The sequence below is a fragment of the Ictidomys tridecemlineatus genome, chromosome 1, assembly GCF_052094955.1.
Source record: "Ictidomys tridecemlineatus isolate mIctTri1 chromosome 1, mIctTri1.hap1, whole genome shotgun sequence".
Lineage (NCBI taxonomy): Eukaryota > Metazoa > Chordata > Mammalia > Rodentia > Sciuridae > Ictidomys > Ictidomys tridecemlineatus.
This window is the reverse complement of record NC_135477.1, coordinates 54,827,207-54,855,196: the sequence shown is the minus strand read 5'-3', so window position 1 is coordinate 54,855,196 and position 27,990 is coordinate 54,827,207. Positions and strand designations below refer to the sequence as shown.

The 27,990-nt window shown below is 31.4% G+C and overlaps 1 protein-coding gene across 1 annotated transcript in view; it reads right to left on the bottom strand.

The window, feature by feature from the left end:
* Positions 1–27,990, bottom strand: part of Ctnna3 (catenin alpha 3) — a 1,639,810-nt gene that overhangs the window by 487,026 nt on the left and 1,124,794 nt on the right. The gene's annotated exons all lie outside the window — the stretch shown is intronic.

Below are 27,990 nucleotides of genomic sequence, written 5' to 3'. Positions count from 1 at the left end.
CACAGAAAGATAAAAGAGTGAGAGAGTCCTGGATGCTAAGGGAAAGAGGGATGTCAAAAGGTAGGAGGTCTGTATTATAAAATGCTGAGAGGTCACATAATCTAACCACTGAAATACTTCAAAGCCTCTAGTAATATTTAAATTGTTATTAACTTTAAGAAGAGATATATCTATAAAGTAATAAAGTCAGAAACCAGATTGAATTGGAAAAACAGTGAAAAGAAGAGCAGAAATTGGAATAATATAGCTTTTTTTCTGAGAAAAATGGAGCAAAGTAAGTTAAGCTAGAGGGATTTTCACTTAAATGAAATAGAGAGTTGTATATGCTAAAAATATTCTGGGAAGAAATCGTGCATGTAGTACCTACACTAAATAAATAAATAAATAAATGGATAGATAGATAGATAAATAGATAAGTAAATAAATAAATATGAGTGAAGCAAGATTACTGATAAGAAAAACAAGTCCAAAATAATTTGCAGGTTGGCTTTAGATAGGAGAAACAGCTATGCCTCTACTAGTACTGGAGAACTCCAGACTATAATTGTTGGGTATAGGTTTGAGAGACAATATTGCTGTTTCTTGTTGTTTTTAATCTGCAAAGCAGGAGGAAAGATCATCTGCCAAACTTGAATGGGAATGCACTAGAAGAAAGTTTGAATATCAGAGAATGTATGAAATTATAATTAGAAGATGTCAGAAAAACTCTATATAATTTATAGATAATATTAAAGATTTGAATGAGAATAACAAGCATTAATTTATAGTAATAACAATCTGCCCAGTAATGTTGTTTCTTTAGCAGTTCTCAGCCACCTGGTTTTACACACAGAAATAAACATGGGCACTTTTCATCCAAGAGTAGAACATTTGAATGGAGCATTCCTAAAGCAGATACAAACTTGGATTTTACTGGAAACCTGGGACATTATTTATATTATGTAAGTGGAATGAGTAGTATAAGCAAACAAAATGGAAAAAATACTGAAAAATACTAGTATCAAGAAAGAGAAAGAGGTAAGTCAGGAAAGGAGACTGAGAAGTAGACAGAAGTGGAAAGAAAGCCAGGAGAGCCTGGAATCATACTGAATGAGGGGACATAGAGAACAAGAAAGGTAGTTAGTCAGTGGTGTCAATGAAAAAGGCAATTGGAAACATGCATTGAACATTTGTTAATTAGAATGCCATTAATTCTCCTGGAAGAAATAGATTGTACACGGTAGAGAAAAATATCTGAGGAACTAAAAACTGGGCAAGGCAATTTCAAAAAGCCTGACTCTGGAAGATAGGAGTGAGATATGCTTGGCATCATCTTAAGTTTCACCCTCTTAGAATGAATGAAGTTTCATTCTTCCATATTAACTCTTAAGGATCCAAATATAATAAAAGGGTAATATTTTTTTCAACTGTTAAAAAAGTAACCTCTGGAGAGGGAACAGAATTGGAAATATGAAAGAATTCTTATTAGTTATTGTCCATGGTTTTCAGTTCCTTGAAAACCATCATTGAAAGAGAAGACTTTTGCAATTATTAACACAAATAAAAATTCTAACATGCTTCTTAAGCCTTGGTGCTTCTTAAGCCTTATTAATAAATATCTTTCATGGTTTTATAATGACTCATAAAGAACATAGCAACAATAGACATGCCCTAAAATATCTTAGGGCTGTTATGATTTCTCAGATTCTTAGATTTAATACTTCTTTAGCATATTAAGATTTTTTGGCTTCTTTTTACCATGATGAAAATATTGCAAAATCCTTTTCTAAGATGATTTTCTATTAATTTCCCATGTGGATTTGAGGCTTTTTTGGTTTTGTTTTCTTTTACATCAACAATTTCCATATCAACAAGTTCAATATGGCTTTTCATTTCACAGGATATTCCTCTGTTTTCTTTAAAACTAATTTGGGTGAATATATTAAAAGGATTTATTACAATTTAATTAATAACATATTTATATAGTGGCATCTAGTATAAACATCTGTTCCACTGAATGCATTCTGTGCATTCTTAAAGGCAGAGTCTGAAGAAATTTCTAATTCTGGTTGTTTTTATTATTTGAATATTTATTCAATTCTTTAGATAAGCAAAATTCTTTTTCTATACTCTCCTTATATTGTTTATACTTGAGGTTGCTTTATATCTGACTCAAACAAACAAAGAAATATCGAACAAAATTTACATACATATATATTGGTTGCTGAAAATGCTCAAGACGCTCAATTTGAATATATTCCAAATCTTGTCTAAGCTGGAATTTTGTTTCTTGCTCAATGTAACACTGACATATGTAAAAGTATAATAAGCATTGGCTATTTAGTCCATTATGTGCAAAAGGGCAGATTGTTTAGTATTTTAAAAGCATCTTCTACAGGCTTTTAACTAATCACCCAGTCATATGCGAAAAGCTAAAGAAAGAATAAGATGCCACCTATGTCCACATCTCAGAAGCTTGTATTTGGCAAAAAAAAAAAAACTTGGCAGAGGAAAGGGTGCTTTATTCAAGTTAACAGAACAAAACCAGATGAATTCACATTTCTGAGGATAGCAAAGTGTGATTTACACAGGAAGAGTTATCTGGCCCAGGTTTATTGGGATTTGGACAGAGAATTCCACAGCAATGATGTCTCTCCTGTAGACTCTGGAACATTCTGTATTATCTTATCATGTAACAGATGACCAGCCATATGGTAAAGGGGGAGGAAAATCAGAGAGGTAACAGTCTGTTGTACCAGTAGACACGTGAATGAGAAAACAAAGGTTAAAACCATATTTGTGCACTGTGGCTGATATTCTCATTTTAATTTAGAGTTTATATTTATAGTTAAATGACACTTCTTAGTACATGTGAATATATTTCAAAAGTCATTTTTATACAAAAATTTCATATAGAAACAGATTTTTAAAGTCATCTTTAAAATTACACAATTAAAACAATTACACAATTAAAATACAGCCTCAAAATCTATTCCAGTATAAGATATGCTCATTAGAAAAGTCCAGAGACATTAAAAGTATTTTGAAATATTTATATGAAGTAGCCTAATTCTCCCAGCATACAAGTCCGTAGCTGATAGTAAGTAATTTTATGAATGGTAGTAATTCTTTCAAGACACAAAAACTACAATGTGGCAGTTACTTATTTACTTTTACTTAAGCTGTTTAAAGTCAAATCAATTAATACCCCATTTAATATTTATTCATTCAGCATAAGATATAAAAACTTATATCATTACATTTAGAGGAAAAGAGATCTGAGTTTGTCCTCTGTTTTTCTTGGAAAAGTCAGAGACTGACAAATGCCATAATGAGAATATGATTATAGTATAATGATTGTCTACTCGGCTAAGAGAAGTCTTCTTAATATATTATACAATTTCTATCACCAATATACTAGTTTCTCATAAAACTTTCTTAAATTTCTATGTAATAAAAAATTGCCAATTGTTATCTTGGCTATATTTGGCCTGACTTCATCTTATATTTAGAGCATTCTTGTCATAAAATGCATAATTTAAAATATAATGCCTCTTTACAAAAATACCACACAAGTTATATCTCTTTCCTCATTTATATATTTGTATGCTCATAGACACTGATATATATATATATAGAGATAGATAGATAGATAGAAATATAGATATCTAAGTCTAAGACTGTTCTCTCCAAAACTGAGCATTAAATAATTATATATAAAAAGTGAACAAATCACAAATCCGCATTTCATTAGTTTTTACAATGTGAACACTTCTGTTTAATCACCATGCAGACCAAGAAGCGATATATTACCCTTGCCCAGAGCCCTTTCCTGTTCCCTGTTATTATCCCTGCAAGAGATTAATCACTAGTTTATTTCAATTAATACAAAGTAATTTTGACTGTATCTGAACAATATATAAAAGTAATCTAAGTATTCCCTTTTCTATAAGAGTTGTTTTGCATAGCTTTACAGTTTTATCCATAGCAACATATGTACCAGCAATTTGTGCATTTCTATTCCTATATAGAATTACATGGTACTGATACATCATGAATTATTTATCTGTTCTAGAGCTAAAATACACTTAGGCATCACCTATTTTGAATCATGATGAATAATGTTGCAGTGAACATTATTATATATACCTTATGGAGCATATTTATATACGTATGCAATTGGCAGTTACATACTAAAGATCTTGACTCTATGTTTATTATTTGTGGCAACATTCATGCCCAGATGCTACCTTGTACTCTTCTGCCTTCATTCCTACAAGCTTATAGAAAGTTCAGATACCAAACTCCTTTGGTGTTGGTGGTAAAATGAAATGGTGCAAGCAATCCCAGCTCTACTCCTAACCACTACAAAACCCCCAACCTAGGAGATGGAATTGTAGCTCAGTGGTAGAGTGCTTACCTAGCATGTGTGAGGCACTGGGTTTGATTCTCAGCACCACATATAAATAAATAAATTAAATAAAGGTCTATCAACAACTAAAAAGTATTAAAAAAGAAAAAGTAAAACAAGCTAGTCACTCCTTCCTTCTCTCAGGGTATTTTTGGACCTGAATAAGAGCATATCCTCCTCTGTTCAAACAGATATAGATACATACACATAAAATAAACCTTCTTATATCTCTCTCTGTGTGTGTGTTATTATCAGTTTTAGTATCCATCTAAAGTCTATGAAGTATGCACATGTATAACTAGCAGGGAAATCTAAGGCTCACAATGTATGATAATTAATACATAATTAATTATGAGTCACTGGTGCCAAAACTACTCTAAAGAGGTTGTACCAACAGTTGAGAAGTCTTCTAGTAATTCATGCTCATCCTCAACAACACTTGGAATTTTCAAGGCTTATTTTTTGTCTTTCTTTTTTGATACTCTGCTGAGTTAACAGAGGAATTACACTGTGTTAACAAATGATATGGAGGAAATTTAGATAGGGCAAAGAAGGTGGAGGGGAAAAGAAGGGGTAAGAGAGTAGGAATGATGGTGCAATGAGTTAGACATCATAACCCTAAGAACATGTATGAAGACAAAATGAAAATACTTTGTGTACAATCAATGACTCAAAAAATTGTGCTCTATATGTGTAATATGATGGCTTTCTGCCATCAAGTATAATAAATTAGAATAAATAATTTAATAAAAATGACATGTATGTTTAAAAATAATTATTTATCATTTGGATATCTTCTCTTATAAAAAACTTTTCAAGTCTTTTACCTATTTATTTTAATGGTATTACCTTCCCTTTTAAAAATTTAATTTGTAGGAATTCTCTATGTGACTTACATAAGTTCTGTATATGTGTACATATATACATATACATTATAAATAAAATATTATATATGTAAGTATATGTGTACATATAATTTTACATATATATATATACCAAATATTTTTCATTAATTCTTATTAAACCAAAATTTGTAATTTCACTTTGTTGTATTTATTTTTAATTTAAATGAAGTGAATTTGTTATTCATTTTCTATATGACTATGCTTATTGTAGCCTGTTTAAGAAATTTGTATGAAATGTGCAGTTTTGAAGATTATTTCTTATGTGATTATAGTAATTTTTTTTTATTTTTCTAAATCTAGAATTTACCTGTAATTAATTTTTATATGTGGCTTGGGGTACCAAATGGCTATCCCATTGTCAGTTTTTACCTTGATCATTTTTACACTGATTTGAAGTGAAAAATATACTCATTAAATGACTAGATTCATATTCCCTTATAATTATTCCAATTCACTTATTTAAGCATTCTTTTTCATCTGTTAAAGCCAAACTAAATTTTATTTCTTTTAGCATTTCATTTTAGTTTCTGAATAAAAATAAACATTACATTTGACACATTAATTTTGTTTCAAGTGCAATTTTACACAAGGGGAAAAATTTTAAAAAACAGTCCAATACTTACATGGTTTATTATAGGACAATGAAATAATGATATGAGATACGGGTGGTATACATGGAGGTCTTGGAAACCAGAAGAATTTCAGATGTATTTAATATATAGACAGTAGTATTTTTAGCTCTTGCTGATGAATTGAATGTAGAGAATGAAAAAAGGAGGTGCATCAAAGATAACTCTTTATGCTAAAGCAACTGGAGATCTACATTTTACTAAGACAGGGAAGTCTGTGGGAAAAACAAATTTAGGAATGGTTAAATTTTTAAAACCCACAGACATAAATTTAAATATCAAAATATTAACCTATTGATCAGGTCAATAAATTAAGAATAATTTTAAAAACTGAGAAGTTTTCTTGCAAAAAGTTTAAGGAAATAAAAACTTTTGTTCTTTATCTTCTAAATTGCTTTAATTGTGGAGAAAAATTCCTTAGCATCCCTGAAATACACAACTTAGAACATCTGTTAAGCAAAGGCCATGTGTGTCAAAGAATTTTTTTTTTTTAAATTCCCTGATTAGAATAAAAAAATCAATATCTTAATTTGAGAGTTCTGATGGGGCATTGGCTCCCATTAACATGGAATGATACTCTCAAACATTCAAATAAGAAAGAATAGAAATTATTGAGTGCTTGTACTAGGAGTTATTGGTTATTAGTTATTACAAAACTTGAAAACCACTTTGAACATGAAGGGCCAGAGATAATACATGAAGGGCCTAGAGATAATACATTGAAGATTGACCTTTGTCAACATTCATGATTATGACACAGAGTCTTATTGCAACTGAAGAGAAGATAATAATGTAATGAATGATAGATTAGATTGGTAGGGAATGAAATCATAGCTAAAGCCAGATTCTCAGAATAAAACTAGTTTCTTTTCTCTGGTCAAGTTTTAACAATATTTCCTAAACCCTTCTTATTGTAAGAAAATGTACTAACTTTAAAAAGCATGTGAAATAATGAAAAAAATACATGGGATTTGAGTCACTGTTTATATATAAACCTTAGAATTTCAGAAGAGCACTTTTTCAGGAGACCTTCTGTATTTCACAGGCCAAATAATAAATTGCATACTGTTCTATTGAATTTTTATGGAATCTAAAGCCAGTGAAATACATTAAGGAGGTATTAAAACAACTTTGCTTCCTCTAATTTTATATAAAAATAGCAACTAAAATTTACATGGTGTATTATAGTTTACAAATTGCTGTCACATACATTAGTTCACTTGATTTTATACCTTAGAGTCAAAGACACACTTTAAATAGCAATCATTATCGCTAGGAAAATGTAGGCATTGGCAGAACACACAAATGTAATCAGTTTTATATTCTGTTCTATGTTTAGGTAAGAACTGCCCAAAAATTTGCAACAGTATTTGCTTTGGGGGTGGGAGGTGTACACAGATAACTTAATTTCAAGCAAGTTATCTTCCTCTTGGAAAAATTCATCAATGTAAGATTTTTTACTTTTTAAAATAGCAGTTCATGGCCATGTTATAATTTATGGAAATGTTCAAAATACATATCCTCTTTTCTCTTATACTTGGTATACTTAATATCTTAACTCCATGAAGCATATAAATAAAATGGATGATGTTCAACTTGATCTGCACAACTTATTTTAAATTCTTTTCTACTCTTTGTCCTGTTTTATGCCTCAAATATTCAGGAATAAGTACTCCCAGCTTTATCTTGCCCTCTAAAACAAAGTTTTATGATCCTATCTCCCACCACTCATGTTTCTTACCTTTTCAACCTTCACTGTGCATATGTTTACACCCATTGTTTTTGTCCTATCCTTCATTCCCTAGTCTCTGCAAAATTTAGAAAATGTACAAAGTAAAATGTTGTATAATGTTGTAAGGTTATTTCACTGATCATATTAATATTGTCTCTCCAAAAATTGGGATTCTAAATGGCAAAACTTATCACTAAAGGAGATATATTAGGCAACCTGACAAGCGTAATATGACCTGAAGAGTACTGGAAATAATATTAGAAGTCTTACTTTTTGTGAGTCAGGAGCAGCAAAAAGGAACTAATACATGTTTATAAAATGCCAGATTCTTTTGCTGAAAAGAAACTTTTTAGTTTAATTCCATCCCATTTATTGATTCTTGGTTTTAATTCTTGAGCTATTGGAGTCTTATTAAGGAAGTTGGGGCCTAACTAACAATCTGTGAGGTGAACAGAGAGCCTACATACATCCTGGGAGCAAATTTTTACCCCTCACACATCAGATAGAGCACTAATCTCTAGAGTATATAAACAATTCAAAAAGCTAAACATTAAAAAAACAAATAACTCAATCAACAAATGGGCTAAGGACCTGAACAGGCACTTCTCAGAAGAGGATATACAATCAATCAACAAATATATGAAAAAATGTTCATCATCTCTAGCAATCAGAGAAATGCAAATCAAAACTACTCTAAGATATCATCTCACTCCAGTCAGAATGGCAGCTATTATGAAGACAAAAAACAATAAGTTGGGGAGGATGTGGGGAAAAAGGTACACTCATAAATTGCTGGTGGGACTGCAAATTGGTGCAGCCAATTTGGAAAGCAGTGTGGTGATTCCTTGGAAAATTTGGAATGGAACCACCATTTGACCTAGCTATTCCTCTCCCCGGACTACACCCAAAGGACTTAAAAGCAGCATACTCCAGGGACACAGCCACATTAATGTTTATAGCAGCACAATTCACAATAGCTAAACTGTGGAGCCAAATAGATGTCCTTCAGTGAATGAATGGATAAAAAAAAATGTGGTATATATACACAATGGAATTTTACTCAGCATTAAAAAAAAAAAAAGAACAAAACCAAGGCATTTGCAGGTAAATGGATGGCATTGGAAAAAATAATGCTAAGTAAAGTCAGCCAATCCCCAAAAAACAAATGTCAATGTTTTCTCGGATATAAGGAGGTTGACTCATAGTGGGGTAGGGAGGAAGAGCATGGGAGGAATAGATGAATTCTAGATAGGGAAGAGGGGTGGGAGGAAAAAAGAGGGGGCAGGGGATTAGCAAAGATGGTGGATTGTGAAGGACAACATTATACAAAGTACTTGTGTGAAGACTTGAAAAAAAAATTAAATAAATGCCAGATTCTGTGGTAGATAGAGAAAGTATCGAATCTCTAAAAGGCTTCCAGGTAGAGATAATTACGTGCCTTTAACAGATCAGGAAACCGAGGTTCGTTTAGCTTAATGTAAGTCTCCACAGTCATAGCACACGTGGTAATGACTGATAGAGACAAGCTTTCTACAAACCTATTCTGGACCATGTTCTTTTCTATACAATAACATATATGTTTACATAATACATTGTATTATTTTGAAAGAGTTACCATAATAAACTACATGAGGGTAGATGGCTTAAACAATAGAAACTTATTTTCTTAAAAGTTCTGCTGGCTAGAAGTTTAATATCAAATTATTGGTAATTTTTGTCTTCTGTTTCTCCTGAGGCCTCTGTGCAAGGCTTGTTGACATCTGCCTTCTAACTGTGACTTCAAATAGCTTTTCATTTTTGCATGAGCCACCCTGAAGCCTCTTGTGTTGAGGCCAAGATGATGGGATTAACACCATGCCCTTATCACCTCACTTAACCTTATTTATTTTACTAAAGACTCAATATTGTCACACTGGAAATTAGGGCTTCAGCACATGCATCTTAGCAGCACACAATCCAGTTTATAATGTGTGCTTTTCATTTAACCAAGTGGTATTTTAGATCTTGTAACAATGTGTATGTATACATACATTTTATTATATATATATATATATAGATAGTGTTTGTGTTTGTGTGTGTGTATATATATATATATAACTTTAATTACATAATTTACCAAATAGAATAAAAAAGAGAAAATTGATTCTGAAATTAGTGGTGAATATGTTAATATCATGACTATTCTAGAAGTAGAAATGAAAAAATTGCTTTTTAATCTTTCTTCTTTTGGATTTGTATTGCATCATAAAGTGAATCTTGTGTAATGACAAATGACATTTCCTAAGCATCTGCTACACACTAGGCACCATCCTATGACTTGGGAATACAAAGGTTAGTGAGATGTACTGCTAAACCCTTGTTTTTTCCCAACCCAAAGGGTAATCTAATAATCTTCCACTGTGTTGTTTTTCACCTGTAGGAAGAAGACAGACATATGGAGAAGGCACACCTTTGGTCATAAAAGGCCTTGGAAAAAATGATACCTAGTCCTCTTAATTGCATTCCACTTTCTAGAACCTAGACACACAACCACATCTGAATTTAAACAGGGCTATGAGATGTAATATGGCTGCACAGATATGTTTGATTATAACTCCATTTCCATGGTTGAAAAGATATAGATACTGGTTTATAATTAGCATTATCTGTAAGACTCTCTTGTCTTCACATGAAATAAAGATTCTTATGTCTAAAAATTTTTAATTTATAACACAAGGTTTTTGACAAAAGCACATGAAAAAATTGGATAAAATTAAATCTCAACAGTGTCATGCTATTGAATCTTTATTATTTCTGAGTCAATCCAAATTTCCCATAAATATTGAAACTTGATCTCCATTCCTACATGACTTTCCCAAGTTTGGGGTGGAAGATGTGTAGTAGGAGTGGATTATGTGGTTATTAAAACAGGTGACTTTATATCCATTCCTAGGGGCTGTTGCCATTGCTTTAGCACCATGTTGTAGCATTCTCTAGGCAGATATGTGGACTCTTTTAAACTAATTTTCAACTCTTTCCAATTGTGACAATTTGTGCTATACTATTTGGATAACATTTCCATTTTAAAATTTCAACTAGTAATTTTAAGGGAAAAAGTCTAGACTCCACATATATGAGAACATCTATTCTTTTTTTAAGTCACAAAAAGAGCAAGAAAAATGAGAACTGTGTGCTTATTATACTGAAAGCCTTTTTAAGGATTACAGAGTTCTAAACTAATGGATTCAAGTATATAAAATCATTCCTTTGGGAAAATTCACATTTAAGAGAGTGCTTTGATTTTTAAAAAATTAATTTAATCTCAAGTCGAGGGAAATGTGAACTCATTTTAGCTAATTAATATAATTTAGGTTTACCATTACCTGTGTTGCTTTGATTTGATCATGAAAACATCTTCAAAACACAGTTTTAAAACTCTATATTGGTATTTACAAAACGCTACCTTAAATTCTAAGAGAAACCATGATAGAAAATGACACCAGGACTTTCATGTTACCAAACATTCACTAGATGTTTTGTTGCTGCTGCTGCTAATGATGATTTACTTTACCTTGGAGCTATAATTTTTGTAGGATCTCTCTCTTTTTTTTTTAAGAGAGAGAGAGAGAGAGAGAGAGAGAGAATTTTTTAATATTAATTTTTTAGTTTTCGGTAGACACAACATCTTTGTTTGTATGTGGTGCTGGGGATCGAACCCGGGCCGCGTGCATGCCAGGGGAGCGCGCTACCGCTTGAGCCACCTCCCCAGCCCCGGATCTCTCTTTTTAATGTATCAAGAATATAAAAATATAATTCTTAAATTTGTTTTATACTTATTGTTGTTGCTTTCATTATTGATTCTGAGGACTGAACCCAGAAGTGCTTCACCACTGAACTATATTCCTACTCCTTTTTATTTTTTGAGACAGTGTCCCTAAGTGACTCAGGCTGGCTTCAAACCTGTTGATCCTTCTGCCTCAGTCTCCTGAGTCACTGGGATTATAGGCATGTACTATCATGCCCAAATACTCCAAGATATTTGGACTCATATGAAATATTTCTCATAATGTGGGCTCTTGATAGGAAGTGTCAGTATCATCTAGAAACTTGTTAGAAATGCAAATTCTAAAACCCCATTTTCAGATTTTGCTAACTCAAAACCTCTGGCATAGGTTTCAACAATCAGTGTTTTAATAAGTTTCTTCTTTCCTTATCAACCTGGGTAATTCTGATGCACAATAAAGTTTTAAAAATATTTTTCCAAAGGATTTTACAATTGAAGTATATTTCAAATCTGAATAGAGGTTACATAAATAATTCTAAAAATGTTGCTAGTTCAAAACTCTCATTGTACCTCCATGCAGCCAAAATGAGGATAATGTTTTTTCAGTTATTGGCCAGTTGAATTCAAATTAGGTCTCTCTTTAAAATATGACAGAGATAATCAAAATCTAATTTCAGCACTTCTAATAACACTGAATTTGAATTCCTTTATATTAAACAAACATAAATGTTCTTTAAATCACCACTACCCAAACTTTACTAAATCTCTTATAAGAAAAATATAAAACAATTAAAAATTAATTTTTATGATTGCTACTTTTATATGAAGAAATCCTACAGAAGTGGTTATCAACTACGGAATATCACCATTAACATCATCATCAATTTTAATAAGTTTAAGATAGCATGTAAAAAAAATGTGAAATGAAACTTTGCAGATTTCAAGAAATGTCTGAGGGGAAATTTGAATAAATAATGTTTTACAATATGCTGCTTTTTGCAATTTTTTTCATTAATTATGAGATTCTTTGAAATATTCTATAAGCAAACATCCTAAAAGAAATGCATAGCCTAGGGAGTAAACCTCTCAGGAAACTAATAGTTTTCTTTGCATTTTCCAGAGAAGAAAAATAGCATACAACCCCAAAATGCACGTTTCTTTTAGCATTCAGTTTTTTAAAGAACATGCATTTATTAATATTGCTTTATTTGATTAAGTAAAATATTATAAATAAATTCAATAAAGCATAATATATTTCAGCTCATATTAGTTCATATAACCTTATTGTTATCAATATATAACTTAAAATTATATAATAGGCATGATTTGTCAAGTTTACTCTTCTCATCTAAAAAAATAGATACAACATTTTTATGTGATTTACATTTCAGAAATAGTTGTTTCAGAATCAAATTTGCAAATATGTGAAAATATACATATTACCAAACTTGTCTGAGGAAGTTTATAAATTTGTAAATAATATCTGAAAATGTACTAGAATAATATGACAAGAACCATTTTAAGTTATAATTTAAGTTATAATTAGTCTAACTTCCAATCTATTACAGATAACTTAGTTTGAATTTGGCAAGACTTTATTTATTGATCCAATATTTTAGAAGTTAATATAATTGAATCTCAATGTAATTGTAATATGAGAACATGTGTTATTTTGTTTCTATAATACAACCCATAACCATGAAAAATTATTAGAAAAATGATCATAATTATGAAAGAAAACATATAAAGCAATATTTTAACTTTTTATTTGTATATATTTTTATAGTTTTACATAGAATTGCGTTCTTCCCAACAAACTCATGCATGCAAGGAAATTGATTTCATTTCATGATTCCCACTTTTCCCTCCTCATTTTCCCTACCATACTCCCTCCTCTCTCCCATTCTCCTCCTTCTCTTCTACTATATTTCCTTTCATTGATCCATTACTTTATATTTGATTGGTTCTTTATGTTATTCTCTCTATCCTCTTTCCTTTATTTTACTCTAGCTTTGGCATATGAGAGAAAACATGCAACATTTTGGTCCTGAGTTTGGATCTTTTTACTTAGAATGATATTATTCATTTCCATCTATTTACCAGCAAATGCCATAATTTCATTCTATTTTAAGGCTGAGTGAACTCTATTGTGTGTGTGTACTATCACACACACACACACACACACACACACTTTCCACAATTTATTAATCCATTCATCCATTTATAGGCATCTGGGTGGATTTCATAACTTCAGCTATTATAAACTGTGCTGTTATACACATAAGTGTGACTATGTAATCGTAGTATGCCAATTTTAATTCTTTTGGGAAAATACAAAGGGATTGGAAATCTGGGTCACATGGTGGTTCCACCCTAGGTTTTTTGAGGAATCGTAGTATGCCAATTTTAATTATTTTGGGAAAATACAAAGGGATTGGAAATCTGGGTCACATGGTGGTTCCACCCTAGGTTTTTTGAGGAATCTTCACAGTGCTTTCCAGGGTGGTTGCACTAGTCTGCAGTCTCACCAACAATTGCAAATGTAGTTTTATTCCTCAGGACCTCACCAGCATTTATTGTTGTTCATGTTCTTGATCATTGCTATTCCAAATTTGGTGAGATGAAATTTAGTACAGTTTTGATTTGTACTTCTCTGATTGCTAGAGATGTTGAACATTTTTTTTTTATATATTTACTGGCCATTTGTGTTTCTACTTTCTAGAAGTATCTGTTTCTTTTTTTGGCCAATAAATATATTTGGTCAATAAATATATTGACTAGGTTATTTTATTTTATTATTATTTTTTGGTGTTAGGCTTTTTGAGTTCTTTGTATAGTCTAGATATTGTTCCCCTATTAAAAAGGTAGCTATGTGTTACTGCTTAATTGTATTTTGTTATATAAATAATCAAAATTATTTGCCCATTATATTGTTGATAGACATTTAAATTATTTTTCCTGCTCAATTATTACAAAAACCACTATTAAGAATAGTCTTATATGTGTATTCTATACATGTTCTGAGTTACTCTGTTTTGGAGTTGATGATTTGTAAGGCATGTGTATCTTCAAATTACTTTGACATAGCTTATTTTATTTTAAAACCATGCGATAATTCTCAATACTAAATATCCTAAACAATATAAGGTAATGTTAGGATTTTTTTTTTTTTGGCGAATCTGGTGAGGATTTGTTATTGTATTAGTATACTTTTCATTTGTAATTCTTTGATAATTAGATTAACCACATCCTCAAAAGTTTATTGGACTTTTTTCTTTTGTTATACTTTTTATTCATCTGTTGGCATTCTTTATATATTCTGTATAGCCAAAAATTTGTTGATAATATGCTTCAGCAACTTCTAATTTGTGACCTAACATTTTATTCTTCCTGTATCTCTTAATAATTGAATTTCTTAATTTTAATGTAGTTGAATATATCAATTATCTTCTCTTGAGAGGGATTTATTCTTATGTCAGATTTAGTAAATTATTTGCTACTCCAAGGCCATGAATATATTTACCTATTTTTAAAAATTTTAATTGATACATAACAATTGTGCCTACTTTGATGGTATGATATTTTGATATACTTATATAATCTACAATGATTAAATCTGGGTAATTATCATATCCATTATCTCAAATATTTATCATTCTTTCATGTTAGGAACATTTTAAGCCCCCCTTCTATTTCGTTTTTTTTTGGATTGTATTTATTTATTTGGTACCAGGGATTAGACCACTGAGCCACATCCCTATCCCTATTTTGTATTTTATTAGAGACAGGGTCTCATTGAGTTGCTTAGCACCTCGATAAATTACTGTGGCTGGCTTTGAACTCCTGATCCTCCTGCCTCTAGCTGTGGAGCTGCTGGGATTACAGGAATGTGTAACCACACCTGACTCCCCCTTCTATTTTGGAATGTATAATATACAATAAATTATTAACTATTGTCACCCTATTATGCTTTTGACACTACAATTTGTCCCTAACTATATTTTTATATCCCATAACCAGCCTCTGCTATCTCATCTATCCTAGTTTAATAGAATAATTACTATTAAACTCTCTACATTTATGAAATCAAGTTTAACTTCCACATGAGTGATATTACACAGCATTTGCATTTTTATTTTCTAATACTTTATTGGTTTCTTTTTTAAAATTCCTAAACTATGCAGAATTGGTTCTATGCAGTATTTGAGATTTTCATTCACTTTTATTTTAAACATCGCCAGAATCATTTATTATAAAGTCTATCTTCCTTCCCAATATCTTGCAAGAACAACTTCTGTTATCAACTAAATATCTGTATATACTTACGTATATAAATATGCTCTCTTTTTTCTTCCATTATCTGTATCCATATCTAATTCTATATCATTGTCAATTCTTTTTTTTAAAAGAGAGAGAGAGAGAGAATTTTTTAATATTTATTTTTTAGTTTTTGGCGGACACAACATCTTTGTTGGTATGTGGTGCTGAGGATCAAACCCGCCGCACGCATGCCAGGCGAGCTTGCTACTGCTTGAGCCACATCCCCAGCCCCTCATTGTCAATTCTTATGTCAGTATCACAATTACTGAAATATTTGAGCTAATGCTAACTTTTAGGGCAAATCTATTCAATTTGTTTTTCTTCAAGAGTTTCTTGGAACTCTGCATTTTCACAGAAAAAAAATGGAATTATTCCATCACTTTCCATGCATAAAAAAATGAAAATAATTTAAAATATTTCTAAATAATAATTTATAAATTTTAAGAAACTTAACATATTTAAATATTAAATATTTCAATTAACATTGTATGTTAGTTTATTTATTTTGAATTTGCTTAATGTTTCTACCAGTATTTGTTAGTCACAAATCATCATAGTTTCTTTCAAGAACAAATCAAGTTTATTTTATTATGATAAATACCTGGAAATAAATAAAATCAAATGTCTATGTAAAACCCATGCCATACTTTAAATATTATACTAAAATATATAGAATCAAGAAAGATCTGTTTATTATAATGGTGCTATTTAGATGTGTTTTATTTCTGTGTCATTTTCATATTAAAAAATATTTTTAAAGTACTATAGCTAAATTTGTTGCCCAGTTTGCATTTAATGTTCTCTAGAAAATAATTATGTCAATATGACACCATTTCTACACTCACCAATCAAGAGATCATCAAGAGAAAACCTTCAGGACAAGATAAGAATTTTTTAAAATACCAATGCATGTATACATGAGGATGCACATACATATGCACTGTGTAGAACTTTCACTCAGTCAAGATTATGCAAATTACTAACTAAAGTTAATGAACTGAAATCTAATATCAGTCTGAAAATGTTAGGCTAAAACTGGAACTGGTTTTGAAAACAATCCCAAATGAAAACTAGATCTCTACTTGGAGACAGTTTTCATTTCCAAAACTATTTATTCCTTGTTTGAATAAATAAACTAGAGAAATTCAATTTTTCTTTATTTAAATAACTCATCAAGCTGTATGTCTCATAGTTTTGGTCACTTTAAAAGCAGAATTATAATTGTAGTAAGACAAGACAGCGTGTTTCTAACTATGATTTATTTACTTAAAATGTAAAGTTGGTACATTTTTAGAAAATTATAATAGGAAATAAAATTATTTGTGTATTAACTTTGATGTCCCTAGTTCCTATCATGAGTCATGGATTTCTGTGTCTGTGTGATTCTGCTAGTACTGTTCATTTGTTCTTTCAGTTATTTATTCATTTATTCTTTCACAAATAGGCCCCGAGGAAATAGAGACTTAGCTTTTCTGATTAGAGATTTCTCAATCACTCCAGCAACACATAATTCACCAATGTTAACAAAAATTTGAATTTTTTTATTTCTAACTGTACTTAAGCAGTATTTCAAAAACATAACCCTTTAATTTGACATTAATTCATGAATTACAAACTTGATTTCTAACAAATTCATGGATAAAAACTGTTGTCAAAGCATGTAATAAAAGAATATAAGATAGAAAATGATAATGAAAGTCACAAAGATTTTACATATGTATTTGCATGTGGATATGTACATGCCTATATTAGTTTTATACCTTTAAGACAGGCCAATTTTTCATAAAAGTTCAGGGTTAATGTTTTTAAAATGCATGGCCATTAAAGATATCTTTAGAATGTTTTAAAAACATAAAAGTTTCCTTTCAATTTTATTAACTTTAGGTTACCAAAAATCAGAAAAATATAAAAAATTAATGTGTTAGTCATCATCCATTCAAAATTTTTATTGAGTAACTATTAGAAGCCATATGGTAGTTTTGTGTATTGGATCTAGAATAACAAAATGAAACCTTACTCCCTTGTTGCTTGCATTCAGACACTGAATATTAAAAAAATAATTAATTTTTTTGGGAAAATCATTGTATGTTAGATAGCATACTTATTTTCCATGTATGCATTTTATTTTATTATTATAGCATCATCCTAACCCAGATATTGACATTCCCACATAGGAAGACATGAGGATATAAAAACTAAAAGAGAAGTTACCTGTTATCCAAGATTAGGCATAAATGTACATGTGTTTGTTTTTGCACATGTGGGGAGTAAAGGGATAAAGGAGGCATTTTACAGTTGAAAGTAAGTTTTGTCGTAATAGAAAATTGCTAACAATTTTTTATAATTTAAGGCTGGTAACTGAGTTTACCTCTGAGGCGAATAGTTCCTGTATACTAAGATAACAACACATTTAACCTTATATATTAAAAATAAGCACTTAATTTTCTTTCATGAAAAACATAAGAATAGTGAAACATTTTTGACTGAAAAGTTGACTTTCATTAAAAAAAATCTATTTTTTTAGTTGTAGTTGGACACAATACCTTTATTTACTTATTTTTATGTGGTGCTGAGGATGGAACCTTGGGCCTTGTATGTGCTAGGCGAGCGCTCTTCCGCTGAGCCACAACCCCAGCCCTATTGTTTCATTTTTTTTAAATGGAAATCGAGTGTATCTACTTTTATTTTTACTTCACATACTTCTAATATCTAAGGTTTTCTAAGTATAGGGCATTTTTCCGAGGTTTTCAATAATGCCTCATTTAATCATGATACCATCTCTTCACAATGAAGCAGTCAAAGCTCAGAGGAGTTTTTATGATCAGTCATACTGCTTTTAATTAGAAATTGAGCTGATGTTTTAAACTTGGAAAGTATGCAAAAAATTTTGTTATGATGATTCTCCTCTTTTGTTATATGTTTATAATAATTCCATTTACCTATATTCTATTGATATGTTTTTAGGAAATACACATACATGGTCTTGTTTGAGCCTTTTTTTTTTTCCAGAAAAAGGAATACAGAAATCTCAACAACTTCAACAAACATGTGCAGGCCTAATCTTTTCAGTCAACTGAAGAAAACACTGTAAGGAGCTTAGGTGGAATTGGTATAAAAACACAGCTGAGTTGAGATTATTGATGATCTTTAAACACTCAATTTGTGTGTCAGTCCCTTTTGGGTCATATGGAAATTCAGAAGGAGGGAATAGATCCATCTAAGTGAAGAATGGGGTTGTTTCATCAAAGGAACATACAGATACAGCAAAGGAATCTGAACCCAGTGGAACAGTACTCTTATGATGGTCAGCATCCATAATGTGGAGCACAGGAGAGGTCAGAGCAAAACAAAAATCTTCTCTCTGAGCAAAAGGGATAGTACTATCAGTAACATTCAACAATAACTGAGGGAAGACTTGGAACTTAGCTTTAATTTTTTCAAGAAACTTGATGCATAGCATGATAGTGAGGAGCATGGATGCAAAGTCTTCTTCTCCACTTATATTGTATATTCTTGGGCAAATTAATTGATACTTTGAAGAATCAGTTTCTTCAACTCAAGACTGTAGAAAATAAGTTCCTTTGGACTCTTCGGAGAATAAAATATTGGGATTTAGATAAAGAAGTTATTTATCATCTGGATCCAACATAAGTGAAGCATCACCCCAAACTCAGTTATTACTTTTAATATTATTTTCATTACATATGATTTTGGCCCCAAGTTGAAGCTCTGCATTGCATAAAATAGGATCAAGTGAAAATGTTCCTTCTTTAGCAATCTTCCATTTAATTAGGGTTTATTTTATTTTTAGCAATGAATTGCAAACTCAAAAATAAATATCTTATTTATTGACTTACCTCTTACAAATCTATTCAGCATTGAGAGGTAAATAAACATGTAAATTACAGGATATTTGAGACATTGATCTATAACCTGGAGAAACCTTGAGGTTCATAGATTCCTTATATACTGCTGGAGATCAAGAATGGACTAATTTTCCCCTTAAATTATTCTAACACTAATAACCATTATCCTGTGTCCATCCTTACAAATTTTAGGTAGAAAGCTGATAGGGCCAATGAAAATTGATTTCAATTCTAAGAATTAGACTAACTATTCTAAATTATTTGCACTTCTATACAATAGAACTTTTTTCTCCATATCAGTCAATTAAAATATGTAAAAGGTAGGAAGATGAGACCCAAGTCTCAAATGAATTAATATTACCCTGTTTTTTTTTCCTTGTGATTGCTACAAATCCATCAGCTAATCCCTTACACTTGGTATCCTTAGAGACCAATTTTAAAAATGCTGTGAATGGAACTTAAAGTCAAAAAACTTAAAAAAAAAAAAAGTTGTGTCAAAAAGTTCATGTAACTTATACTTGGAAGGGAAAAGCCTGAAATACCATTAAAATTTTTTCCTCTCCTAAATGCAAACTTCATTGCTATATATACTTCAAAATATTCAAACAAAGTATAAGTGCTCCAAATTTTCTTCAAGGAAGCAATTTCAGTTTCAAGAAGGTGAAAATAGCTAAAAAGTATAAGTGAATATATAAGTTTTAGAAAAATGACACACTTAAATATATATATATATATATATATGTATATATATATATATATATATGAAATTCATATCTTGTATGGTATAAAAAGATAAATGAGAGAAACTATAAAAGAGTGTCTCAAAATATACCTAGATATAGTGCAATCCCAGTTTTTAAGATATAACATGATAATGTGCAAAGTATGAAATAGATAAGGATATGTGATCAGGAGATGTGAAATTGACTCAGAAAAAGGCCTCATCTAAAATTAAAAAAAAAACACCACTATATAGATATAGTGCTTATAACAACAACATGATTAACTGCAATCCTTATTGAAGTGATAATAATAAAATTTTTCCCAGCAAGAAATGTCCAAAGCCGAGGACCTGATGACTTTATAAGCGATGCCAAGCATTCATAAAATCATGAATGCCATTCCTTCTCAAGCTCTTCCAAAAAAAATTGAAGAGGAAGAAAAACTTCTAAACTCATTATGCAAGTCTAATACTATCCACATACCCAAATCTGATAATGACATTACAAGAAAAAAAAAAAAAAAACTAGAGGGCAACATCCTTATAAGTACACTTGCAAAAATCCTCAAAAAAAAAGTACTAGGATACAGAATTTAATAGCAAAAAGGATCACCACAATCAAGTAGGATCTTTTATCCCTATAATGCAAGGATGGTTTGGTATACACAAATAATATGTTTGATTATAACATTAATATGATCATTTCAATAGATGCAGACAAGTTGACAAAATTCAACATCCTTTCATGATAAAAACACTAAACACATTAGTTGTAGAAGGAATCAATTTAACACAATAAAGATTATAAATGGCAAGCCCACAGACAATATTACTCTCATCAGTAAAAAGTTAAAAGCCTTTCTCCTAAGATCAAGAATAAGACAAGTTATACACATAAAAAGTCATATAAGACATTGGACCAAAAAAAGGCTCAGAAATAAACATTATATATGATGTATTGATTTCAACAAACATGCAAAGAATATACAATGAGTGAAAAATGTCTCTTTAGTAAGTTGTAGCCAGAAAACTGGATATACACATGCCAAAGAGTGAAATCAGGCCCCTTACACAGGCCAAGATGTGTAATTAGCCCTAGTGCCCATCAGAAGACAAACGGAGGAAAAATAATGGAGTTTTTTATACATACAATGGAGATTTTTAAAGACAATAATGAAAAATGGAATCATGCCAACTGCAGGGAAATGGATGAAAATAGAACCTATTATGGTAAGCAAAATTAGCCAGATAACAAAAAATACAATTATTACATGTTTTCTTCCATATATGAAAGCTTAAACAAACAAAGTTCTGAAAATAGACGATAGACTATTAAGGAAGGGGATGGGTACTTGGAGGGAGGAGGATGAGAGATAAAGAAAAGAAAGTGTACCAGGCAGAGTGGAAACAGTCCAGATATGATATAGTGCAATCATATCATTAATTGTATGGAATCATTAATTTCTTCCATATGATTGAAAAAATTATAATAAGAAAAATATAAGTAAAATGTAAACATTCTAAAATACAAAACAAAAATTTATCCTTTATCTTACACCATATATAAAAATTAAATTAAAATGATAATATGGTTTGAAATGAGTTGCTTCCTAAAAGCTCTCTTGTGAGAATACTCAGCAGTGAAATTATTAAATTATGAAAGTCATAACCTAATCAATAGATTAATCCATTTGATTGATTAATCATTTGAAAGAGTTGCTGTAGTGGGTGGAAACTGTAGACAGGTAGGTTGTGGCTGGAGAAAGTAGATCGCTGGGGGCATGCCTTGGGGGTTTGTATTTTGTCCCTAGTTCTTGAATCTCTGTCTCTGCTTTCTGGCTACCATAAGCTGAACAGCTTTCCTCCTCCACACCCTCTTGCCATGATGTTCTGCTTCACTCAGGTCCAAAGCCATGGAATTGGCTGACGATGGACTTAACCTCTGAAACCATGAGCCCAAAATAAACTATTTTCCTCTAAGTTGTCCTTGTCAAGTATTTTGGTCACAGAAAAAAATGTCTAATTAACAAAAATGAATTAATGACTTAAACATTAGACCTGAAACTATAAAACTATTAGAAGAAAACAGAGAAAGTTCCATGGCATTGGACTAGTTGATGATCCCCAAAGAAAATGTAACAAAGTGAAAATTTAAAAAAAAATTATATCAAACTGAAAAACTCCATAGTCAAAGAAGCAATAAAAAGAGTGAGAGGAAATACTTGCAAACAAGAGGAAATACTTGCAAATCATATATCTTATAAGGGGTTGAATATAAGGTATCCCTCCAAAAGCTCCTGTAGAAAAAATCAATGGTAAAAAGAATACAGAATGCTGTAACCTAATCAGTAGATTGATTAATTCATCTTATATATTAATAATTTGAAGGGACTAACTGGGTGGTAACTGTAGGTAGGTGGGGTGGGGCTGAAGGAAGTAGGTCACTGGGGGTATACCTTTGAGTTTTATATTTTGGCAACATTCTCTCTCTGCTTTCTGGCTGCCATGAGGAAAGCAGCTTTCTTTTGCCCTTCTGCCATGATGCTCTATCTCATCTTGGGCCCAGAGCAATAGACTTAGACAACCATAGACGGAGACCTCTAAAATCATGAGCCAACATAATCTTTTTCTCAGAAAAAGTTTTTCTTATTGGATATTTTGGTCACAGCGATGCAAGACTGACTAATACAGGTTAATATTCCAAAAAATGTAAGAACTCACAGAAATCAATAATAATAATAGTAGTTATGGTTTGGATGTGAAGTATGCCCAAAAATCTCATGTGTGAGACAATGCAAGAAATTTTAGAGAAGAACTTATTGGGTTATAAGAGTCATAATCCTATCGATGAATTAACACCACTGATAGGATTAACTGAGTAGTGACTGATGGTAGGTAGTGTGTGGTTGGAAGAGGTGGGTACTGGGGGGCTGGCTTTTGGTATATATTTTGTATCTTGGGAGTGGAGTCTCACTTTCTCTCTGCTTCTTCATCATCATGTGACCTGCTTCCTCTGCTACAGCCTTCTGCCATGTTGTTTGGCTTCACTTTTAGCCCTGAAGAATGAAGCCAACTGTCTATGGATGCAGACCTCTGAAAACATTGAGCCCCCTAATAAAATTTTCCTCTTCTACAATTGTTCTGCTTAGGTCTTTTAGTCATAGCAGCAAAAAAAGCTGACTATAACAGAAATAACCCCATTAAAAATGGGCAAAAATGCCTGAATAAACATATCCCAAAGAAGACATAAAAAATATCCAACAGGCATATGAAAAATTCTCAACATCACTAATCAGAGAAATGTAAATATCATCTCCCAAATGTTAGGATGGATAATATTAAAAGGAGTTGAAAGTGTTGGCAAAGGTGTAAACAAAAGAAAATCCTTTTACACTATTGGTGGGAATATAAATCGGGATAGCTGTTATGGAAAACAGTATGTAAGTTCCTCAAAAAATAAAATAGAGCCAGGCACTGTGATGCACACTTGTAATCCCACTGACTCTGGAGGCTGAGGCAGGAAGATCTTGAGTCTCAGCAAACTCGAGGCACTTAGCAACTCAGTAAGACCCTGTCTCTAAATAAAAACAAAATAGGGCTGAGGATGTGGCTCATTGGATGAGTACCCCTGACTTCAATCCCTGTTACCCACCCACCCCGCCCCCCCCAAAAAAAAAAAAACTAAAATAGAATTACCATATGATCCAGCAATCCCATTTCTGGGTAATATAGCCAAAGAAATTGAAATCTGTATCTCAAAGAGTTATCTGTACCTATATGTGAATTATAGTAGTCAAGACATAGAAACAACCTAAGTGTCCATCAACAGGAGAATGAATAAAAAGAAGGAAATCCTGCCATTTATAGCATCAAGAATAAGCCTGGAGAACATTACACCAACTGAAATAAGACAGACACAGAAAGGCAAATATTGTATAATTTAATTCATATGTGGAATCTAAAAAAGCCAAAATTACAGAAGTAGAGAGTAGAATGGTGGTTGCCAAGGCCGTGAGAGACTGGGGAGAGATGGGCCAATATTAGTAAGATATTGATGAGAGCAGATTTTTAAGTGTCAACATCCACAGAAACAATTATAAAATGATAACTAAGAATAGTAACAGATTTTTTTGTTCAGTGCTGGAGAAAGAACCCAGGCAGGGCCTCATACATGGAAAGTTCTCTATCACTGAGTGACAACCTAAGCCCCAGATATATTAATTAATTTGACAATGGTAGTCAGTACTCAATGTTTATGATCATAAAAATTATTCCACTGTACACCTAGAATAAGCATGATTTATTATTTGTCAATTAAATATTTTATTACTGTGATAATTACACAGAATGGTGCATTTCATTGTAGCATAATTACAAATACATAAAAATATGGTTTTGTATCCAAAAATGCTTGATAATTTGATAATTTCTTAGATGATCTGATACCTAAACATTTTTTTTCAATCTCCCACCTGTGGTTGAAAAACTCAAACTATCCTTCATTTGTATGTTCAGCTTAGAAAACAAGAAGCTAAAGTAATACACTGTACTAAGAAATATCTCAAAGGAATTATTAGTAAATATTCTTTAAGAAGCTTGGTGACTATCTCAAAATTCCTCATGAAGATCTCCAGAAACATTTTACCAGTAATTAGCAAGGTGTCATAAACCATCCTTCTCCAGGATCACCTCTTGAGATATGGGTGTAGATTATCACAGTCACCAATAGTCAGACAGTGTACTTCATTCTATAACTCTGACACAAAACTGTATTTCCAAAAGTCTCCCTCCAAATTCTGTCACTTCTTTAAATACTTATTATGCAAACATGTATTAGCTAGTGATCACAAAAGCTCTTCTATAACTTGTTCAAATCACAAATCCCTTTTGAAGTAACTACATTACACTTTGTATGATGAATTGCTTTAAGGTGACTATAAAATAATATTCCAGAATATTTTTCCATACCTTTATATTTATCAACAAAACTTAGAAATGTCCTTACTTGCTTGGACACAAGATCATTTAAGAATCAAATCTTGGTAGGCATTATGAATGAGTAGGGGCTATCTTATTGATATACTAGCTAATTCATGAACTTGAATTCCACAATTTTACAAGTGAAGGACCATTTCCAAATTAAATATAATAATTAACAAGCTACTTATTTCACCATAAGAACCTATTTATTTTATTTTGCTAATTGTTACAGTATTTATTGTTGCTCAAAGATAATAATAATAAAATGGTTATTAGTAGCTCTGTTGGAATAAGTCTCTTGATTAGAATGTCAGTGTGAATTCATGATTAACAAAATGATTGTCCCTAAAGTATTGCATAGCTCACTCATGCTTAAATATCACAGTGCTTAAGCAGAAGTGTCTCAGATTATTATAGATATTAGAACAATAAAATAGTTTTAAAAACAGCTATCTAATAAATTGCAGATGAGTACTCAGACAGGAAGAGGTCAAATGAGCCATCATCTGGGCTAGAGATTTTTTTTTAACTGACTGTGCCAAATTGGGGAGGGAGGAAAGCCTGGAAAGGGATAGGGGAAAATACAGAATTAAGAAGACCCAAAAGAGATTTAAAACACTCACATAGAGTATATAATCTACAGAATTAGTTCTTTAGGTATGTCAAGGGATAGAAGGTAGACAGAGCATAATGGAGTATAGGTCATTGAGAACTAAGCAAAGATCATGCTAAAAGGTGAAGAGAAGAGAGATGTAATTCATCTTGGTTTAGACAGGATAAATTAATCTGATCTTGGAGCAGAAGGGACAGACAGATTGAATCAAAGAATGTTTCATATGCAGTCTGCTCTAGATTGCATTGACAAGCCAAGGTATATCACCTGTCAAAATTAACTGGAATCTACCCAAGAGTTTGAAGAAATTCAGAGGTCAGGTTATCAAAGTTTTGCTAAGAAACTATTAACCTTTCTAAATAATCAATGAGACAACACAAAGGCAATGCCAGTTCACTCCATAAACAACTCATCAAAGAATTTTGGTTATTTTTCAAAATATTCTTTGGAAGAAAATATGTTAAGAACTCTCTGAAAGGAAATTAACTCAGTTATTCTTTGTATTTCTGGGTTTTGACTAATGTAAATAGATGTAATTGAAAAAGAAATTATTAAGGAAGGAAAAGTAGTAAAAGTATAGAGTGAAAATAATCACTATTTCTTCCTCTCTATACTCCCCAACATTGTATACACACACATATACCCACAAAAAGAGAAAGAAAGTGAGAGAAAGCCAGAGAACATATACTAAAATGAGACTTCCTGCAGGAGGCCTTCTCCCCGACTTTTCTCTATCATGATATTTTATGTGCACTTATTTAACTTATGGAAGTTAAGGACAAATGTGTTGCGCTATGGTTCATTAACAAAGGTGACTAGCTATTTCAAGAAGGAACCAGAGCCTCTGAACCTGTGAGATTCTTGTTTAATACTGGAAATTATAGGATCCTAAAGTTATAGATTATGAAAGTCAGATATAAATCCAAACTGGCCCAAAAGTTTGGAAAACATAGATAAAGGTCTTTTATTTAAAATTTCATAGCCACAACATTCTATGGGTATAAGGAATGCTGGTTTCTAATATTTGAGTAAACAACCTTAGTGAAAGCATTTCACTGAATTGTGATGATTGCTGTCAAGTAGGATTAGAAAAATGGCTGATCATATTGTTTACCATATTAATATGGGTAAATATATATAATCCAATTCTGGACTATTTTTTTTTGTGTGTTTTATTCTGTGAGATCTCTTTTCTGACTTTGGAGATGAACATGCCTCCTAAAATATTTACCAATTAAATTATTAATTTTATATGTGATACTTGTGGATTTATGTTATTTTCCCTATTAGAATATGAGTCATATTGTACTTCCTCATAATATTTTTTGCACAGAAAGTACATCATGCTTATTTAATATGTATTTCAAGTTTTTAAGATCAAATTTCATGAGAAATATGTGAGCATTCTTTAAAAATAAACACGACAAGAGGATACAATACATTTTTCACTTACTTGGAATGCTTAAATCTTCTGAACCCAAAGAAGATAGTTTTTCAACACATAAAAGTAAAATTATTTCAATATAGCATAATCAATACATAGGTTTATTTTTCTGTGATCACATATAAACTAAAAGTATAAACCTAATAATGAAGAATTCATATAAATTCATATACCATAGATAAGTGGTTTACTACTGAGAAAACAGGAGGTCTTTGGAATATATCTGTGGTGTCATTAGGGAAGTTCTCAAAGGTCACTTCTCTCAAATTGAATTTCTCTGCTCATGTGAATTCAAGCATAATGGCCAGAGGACATTAAATATAAGTAAAATAGCATTTCTAGCAGAGCACATGTGTAGTTCCTATGTTTTCTTTTCCTGGCCTCCATATGAAAAAAACACAGCTCACTCTATCAATGTGGATTTATAAACAACTACCACACACAGACACTCTTTGCTGGCTTGGAATAAACAACAAACACAAAATACAATGACAGTAAAACTTTTCCTTTAAAGCTGCAGACATGTTTCATTGTTTGCTACAAATTCCAGCTTGTGCTGTTTGATATGATTTCCCAAATCTTATGTTGCTGATATTTTAAAATTCTTCATAGCTTTTGCAGCTCTCA